The sequence below is a fragment of the Apium graveolens genome, chromosome 9 (assembly GCF_009905375.1).
Source record: "Apium graveolens cultivar Ventura chromosome 9, ASM990537v1, whole genome shotgun sequence".
NCBI lineage: Eukaryota > Viridiplantae > Streptophyta > Magnoliopsida > Apiales > Apiaceae > Apium > Apium graveolens.
Window position 1 is genome coordinate 232494805 of NC_133655.1, and position 7441 is coordinate 232502245.

Consider the following 7441-nt stretch of genomic DNA (forward strand, 5'->3'; position numbering starts at 1 on the left):
TGTGCAAGATCTTCTTGCACACAGTGAAATTGGATATGCATTGACCCAGCCTTCAGTCTTTTCAAGCCAACAAGTTCTGACGTTTTGGCGGACTGGGCACTTTGATAATGGTGGTACACATGGTACTCCCAGTATTGTTTTCGAAGTGAATGATTCTACACATGTGGTAACTCCCGGTACAATTCGCAAAGCCCTACATTTACCAGAAGGATGTACTTTTTCAACCCCGGAGGAATCAGCTCTTCAAGAGCTAATGGCCAGTTTGTGGTATGAGCAGAGTTTGGCTAAACTTGGGCAGTTGAAACGGGCTCATATCAGAAAGGAATGGAGCTTCTTCTTCGACTGCATCACTAAAGCTTTTGGGAATAAGTGTTCCAACTTTGATGCCATCCCTATAATGAGTCAGCACATCGGGTATGCTATCATTAACCAAACTCATTTCAATTTTGCAAATGCTGTGATAGGTTTTATTTGGGATAGGATGATAGAGGATAGGAGTGTAGTTTACTTTGCTAGATTCTGTCAGCTTATATATAGTTTCTGTTGTGCTGATGAACCCCAACCTGCCAGTACCTTAACTCCACCTTTAAAAATTGCAAAACGAGCCTTTAATGACCTGATGAATGTTGATGTTAAGAAAAAGGTGGTTAGACCTTTACAGATTCCTCAGTCTGTAAAACAGATCTTGGTAAATGCTGATCCTGAAACCTATAGATCTGTTTATTCTGATATCCAACCAACCGCCACCTCCCAAACACCACAGCAACCATCAGAACATACCACTCATACTACTCAACCTACCCTCAGAACATATCTCAAATCATATCTCTCAACTTCACAGACAGCCCAGCCTTCATCCTCAGGACCTACTGTGAAGCCTTCATCTTCCAAGCCCAAGAGGACAAAGACTGTTTCTCAAACACCTCAGAAGAGAAGGAGGATTGCTTTGAGAGATGAGTCTGATAGTGAGGAATAGGTTTCTACTTCAGAACCTGTTGTTAAAGAAGCTGAGAAAGTTCCTTCTCAGAAGGATTCTGGAATTGGGGGATCTAAGCTTCTCAAAAGGCTTAGAAGAATGACTTTTGTTGAACCTCCCAAGGAATCCCCATCTTCAAAGAGATACAAGAAACAGAGAGCAAAAAGGCTAGTTTCAGATGATGAGGAAGCAACACCTAAGGAAGGAGATCAGGAATCTCTGATCTCACAAGAAAAAGAATCTGCTCAAACCCCTGCTTCTCCATTAACTCCAACTAATGAAGCAGCTACTGAAATGGCTAACACACCATCTGTGTCTCCTGTTCAAAAGACTGTATCTCCTGTTGATCCAGGCACAAGTGCTAAAATTGATATTCAAAACCTGGTTGTGCCTGATGTACTTTACTTAGAAGCTCCAACAACAACTAATCCATCAACAACACCTGTTACTGATGCTGCTCAAACTCCAGAATTATCTACTACACCTTCTCTGCATCTAGATGATGATGATCAGAATAAAGGTAAGCATCAGGATATGGCTGTTGATCAGAACTTTGATCCAGATCAGCACTTAGAGGATGATGCTGAAGCCTCAATTACTTCTCATACTATTGTTTTATCAGAAGATGCTGATTCTGAAAGTTCTGATGCTGCAAATGCTGGAGATACTGGTGATGCTGCTCCAAATACAGATGCTGATGAAGCAGGTCCTTCAGGATATGCACCTCAACAAACTATTCTTAAATCTGAACTCGTTAAGAAGTTTGTTACCAGAGAAGCACCAGTGCCTTGGAGTGAAACTCCTACAGGACAGGAGTGGACTAAGGAATGAAACTCAGTTACCTGTGTTCCATCTGCAAAGAATCTTGCTGAGCACTTGACAAAAGCTGATGAGATGTTAATTACTGATGATTTCAAAATACAGCTTAGAGTCACTGCATTGAGTACTAAACATCTACAAGGTCTCCATTCAACTACTCATGCAGAGTTACATAAGATTCAGGAAGAACTAATGAAGCAAGAACAAGTTCAGAAGATTGACAAGAAAAAATTCTTCCAACCTACCTTTGACAGAGTTGCTTATATTGAGAAGACTCAAGAGAAACAACAAGCTCAGATTGATGATATTCTGAAAAATCAAGCTTCTCAGCAATCTCAACTTAATGAAATCCAAGCCTCAGTGGAATTACTTGTCTCTCTTCTCTTACCTGCTGATGCCAAAAAGGGGGAGAAAGTAATTAAGTCCAAATGCAAAACTGATAAGACACTGAAGGGGAAGGATGATGAAAAAGATGACCATGGAAATCCTGGAATGGGTAGAGGTCATAGTCAAGGTAGAGGTTTCTCATCAAGAAAAGCTGAAATCACAAGTCACAGGACAAGTTCTGATACTGGAAAAAGAATCACTTCTGCTACTGGTAAAAGGATAAGTCTTGATGAACTTTTAGATCTTGATGAAGAAATGTCAAGACAGTTATTTCTTCAAGAAAATCCAGGAATGGACTTGGAGAGTTTAATGGAAGAAGAAGCCAGACTTAAATCAGAAAAAGTCAAGTCTAAATCTGAAGCTTCTGGTAAAAAGAAACTTCCAAAATTCAAAGGCATTGTGATAAAAGAAAGGATAAATACTGAAGCAACCATGGCTAAATCACAACCGCAGATAGATCCAAGGTCCAAGGGTAAAGAAAAAGTTGGTGAACCTATCAAGGTTTATGTGCCTCTTGTGAATGAAGAAATTACTGATGAAGATGCAGATCTTGCTCTGACTTCAAGAAAAGTTTTTAAGACAACCTCTGACATGGCTCAAGTTGTTCAGAGTCAAGAGATAGTAAGTTCTGATATTTCAAAGAAGCAAGTAACCTCTGACATAGCTCAAGTTAACTTGATATCAGAAGATAAATCAAAGACACTCCTATCAGGATTCACTAAAGCAAAACAGACTCAACCTTTGAAGACTGCTGCAAGTGGTTTTGAAGCAAGAGTGGTTACTGGAAAGGAAGCAAGAGATAAAACTGGATTGGGAAGTGCTGATGAAAGAATAATACAGAACACTACCAATGATCCAACTTCCTTAAGTGAACCAGGTATTGGAGCAACTTGTAACACCCCCAAATCCGGGGTCGGGGATCCGGGTTGTCACGAGTTCCTTTTCCCTTAATAACACCCAATCTTAATAAATAATCAACTACTCTGTACTGTGACCCCATAATAAACACACACACCACAAGTTATAGTCTCAGAGATGAATATCCAAAAATAATCACAAGTTGTTTTATTCCACAATTATATGCCAATACACCTTAAACGGGTTTCTGAATAAATTTACATTTCTTTGCCATTATTACAATTGATAAAGATACATAAGTCTGGTACATCAAAAGTTGAAAGCCTAGCCTATTGGTAGTTCCTACCTCAGCTACAGCGACATCAACGCCTATAGGAAACTGCGGAACGTTTCCTAATCGCTTGCGAATCGGGAGCTTGGTCCTGTTCATCTTTTCTATCTATTGTTGTGTGATGAAAGAAGAAAGCAAGGGTGAGCAGCAAGCCCACCAAAATAATATGTATAATGATTAACAATATATGAGCCTTCTCATAGTACTCATGAAAGTCTTGGTCAAAAGAAATGAACCAAGTTAATATCTTAATGCGATGAAGTCGCAAAATATTCAGTATATATATATACATATATACTTTTCAAAATATTGGAAGTCCTCTTCCATGCATAATACACACAGAGTTCCAGCGTATAACTATATAAAAATATCGTTGTAAGGTGATCTCATATATCTAACCTTGTCTCAACGTTTTTCTGAAAATCTTGGTCATGCATAAGATAATCATTTACTACATATAAGTTTAAAAGATGAAGTTACAAGATACTCCAATATACTTATATCTTTTCCAAATACTACTTGAACTACCACCGTTCAAGTTATAATTAGTTTCAAAAGTTCATCACATAGATGAGATTACAAGATAATACTTGAATAGATTCAATCTTTAAAATATCATCAAAATAAAATGAAGTTATGAGATACTTCATTTGATGCAAACATCATTTTGAAAACTTGACCCTGCCAACACTCAATAATCGCCCAACCGTAGCCTTTCTATCGAAGTGCTCTGGGTAGTGTTGCAGAAATATCCAATTGGATGATGAACTCATTACGGGAGTTTGCCGCGCCAGGAAGACCACTTACGATGATCAGTCGTAGTAGTGCAACCCCACCATTTTCTACATGTAGAGGAGAACCTGTCGGATTTACTTGTCAACCGAACACTGGACTCCTAAGGAATGGACCGTCTTAGCGGAACTTCCAGGCCATTATGGGCCAATATAATAAGGCTGGGCCGGTGCCACTCGACCACTTACGCCACTCCTAGTTCAGATGAAATCCATGACTCCGAAACGTAAAGCTCGTCCCCCCTTTCCCCAAGTAGAAACTTGTTGATACGGCTCCACCAAGAAGTCGTATCTAGTTGGAAAGGAAAACTCACCGATATTTCCCAGGCGATGCCTGTTAATGGATTAACTTGTTCCAAGAATTTTACTTCCCGAGTGTTGGGTAAGTAATCAAAATTCTTTTATCAAGACAGCAACCTTGTTGCGAATATAAAACACACCACAGAGCCGGATCCCTCAGGTTTTGAGCGAGTATTTAAATCCCCTTCGAAAGGAGGATCTTAAATATAAAAATGAGTTTTGGGATCCGCTCTAACTTTTAAAAATAATTTTGAAGACTCGCAAAACATTTTTAAGAATGTTTGGAGTGATGCTGATTTAACAAAATAAATCAGTCCCAATATATTAGAAAATATCTGAATATTATTATTTAAATAATATTCCCATAAAGAATAATCTTTATAAAAATAATTGAAGTAGATTTTGTAAAACTTATACTTGAAATAAGTATTAAATAACCAAAGATATACTTATACGAAAGTACTATCTTTATTTGAATCATCAAGATAAGTTTGATTATCGACACCTTATTCTTTAATAAAATAAAGAATATATCTCAGCAAATAATCGGAGTCATAGATCCTCAAATGAATATTCAAATAATATTCAATAAATAAAATAAGCTGAGTCATAAGCCCTCGAATGAATATTCGAAATAATATTCAATAAATAAATAAGCTGAGTCATAAGCCCTCGAATGAATATTCGAAATAATATTCAATAAATAAAATAAGCCGAGTCATAAGCCCTCGAATGAATATTCGAAATAATATTCATTAAATAATATAAAGCTATCGAATAAACCTTATTCGATTAATAATTTTGAAAACTATAACCATATATATATATATATATATATAATCTACTCGGGATCCTCGACTCCCGGTTTTAGAAAATGTTTTCACCTTTGGGTCCCTATACTAAGGGTATATGTAATTTACCGCTATTCTCTAGCATAGGTATTATCAACTGAATCAACAGATATATATGGCAAGAATACGAAACAGGCATGCATATATACCATATTACATGCTACAATATATCGCAAGAATTTGCTAAATAACCATTATGCATTTATCACAAGATAATGCATATACAAGTGTATACATCACAACAACAGTATAACGGATAGAAAACTTGCCTGAGCGACTGGGGGTTACGAATGGCTCGGGACGAGTTTGGTAACCTATAAACAACAAGTAAGTTGGAATTAAACCAAAGTCACTTGTAAATCTATACTCTAACCAACTCAGACTCTAACGCTCGTTTTGCGCTTACTGATTCTCTCAAGTCACTCGAGTACCCTCGGCTCCACCATTTTTAATAATTTAACCATTACGAGTTTTAAGGCGATTCCTTCGTGAGTGTCTTACCAACTGCCTAACACACTTAACATAATTGTTTCATACATTAATTAACCCTTTAAGGTCTTTAACCTATGTTTCAAAGTAAGGCGAGGGGTAATGGTTCGTTCGCGAAACGTCGTTACTTAAAACGGCCGTTTCTCCTAAACCGTACATCGGAATCAAACGAACCACATATCAAAACGAAGCTCGTAACATGAAATATCTAAAAATGGCAATGGTCAAAATCTAGCAGGGGGTTCTCGGGTCCTAATGTTATGAACAAAATCAGTCTAAAGTAAATCGGACATTACGACGGCTATGTTTACGCGATTTCCCAATTTTATACCATTCCAAATCCACCACAATTCAACCCCAATCCATTCTTACAACCAAAGCCCATCCATAACACACTACATCAGCCCCAAATCAACTCATTATAATCAATTTACTTAATCCTAAAACTTGAATTTAAACTATACTACATTCTTTAACCAAATCATAAGATTTCAACAATTCATTCACCACCATTCCAACCCAACTCTAAACCAACCATTATTAAGCTACTCTAATATCATAACAACCAAAATCATCCTAATATACAAAGTAAAGCTAGGGTTTGGAGATGATATACCTTCCTTGAAGTGGTGTGAGTAGCTAGGAAGCCTTAGGAAGCCTTGAGGAGTCTTAGGGATGTTTGGATCTTAAAGGAAAAACAAGAAAAATCAAGTTAAAAACCTTGAAATCACTATTCATTGTCTTATTCATTGATTTCTTGGAGAAGATTGAGAATGAATTGGAGGCTTAAACTCATAGGATAGCCATATTTATGCATAAGGAGTACTAGAGAATTATCTTACCAATATAGGAAGCTTGGAACTTGGATTTTGAAAATTCTTCCCTTGAAAAAGAAGAAAAGCCGAGAGCAAGATGATGAGAATGAAATGATTTTGTGTTTTTTGATTTGTTTGGCTTAGCTTGGTTGTTTTTTTTGTTTTGTTTTTGGTTAATTACCTTAATAACCTTATATTTGTGTGGTTATAAACCAACCATACCTCCTCCTTCCCTATGTCATGCTTGCATCACCTTATTGTGTCATCATCCCTTACTTGTCCTCTCCTTATTGGTTGGATGACCTCATCATCCCTAACCTCCTTGATTAACTTCCTAATTGTTTGCCTAATGACCGCTGATCAGTTATACGGTTCGCTTAACTTTCGTTTTCGTTTATCGTTTGAGGGATCATACCCGGGATCTTATTACTTGGGTTTCCTTAACCTTTCTCAATACATTATATTCCTTTTATGATCCTCTCTTATAATCCTTTAATTTAAATCCTTTTTATCCTGTTACCTTATACTCAATTCTTTCCGTATCAAGTGGATTTCCGGGAAAAATCAAAGTGTTCGGAATTGGATTCTGACGATCTTCATATACACTTATATACCACATAGAGTACTAATAATATCTCAGAAGATCAATAACAGAACCCCTACATAGTGTGGCATGAAAAGTTTTCTCATTCAGCATAATCTGCAAAATCACTATTCATAAGGGTTTCAAAAATTTCCAAAAATTGGGGTTATTACAGTCTCCCCTCCTTAAAAGGATTCCGTCCCGGAATCAGATAGAAAATGAATAGGGATACTCTCTTAGC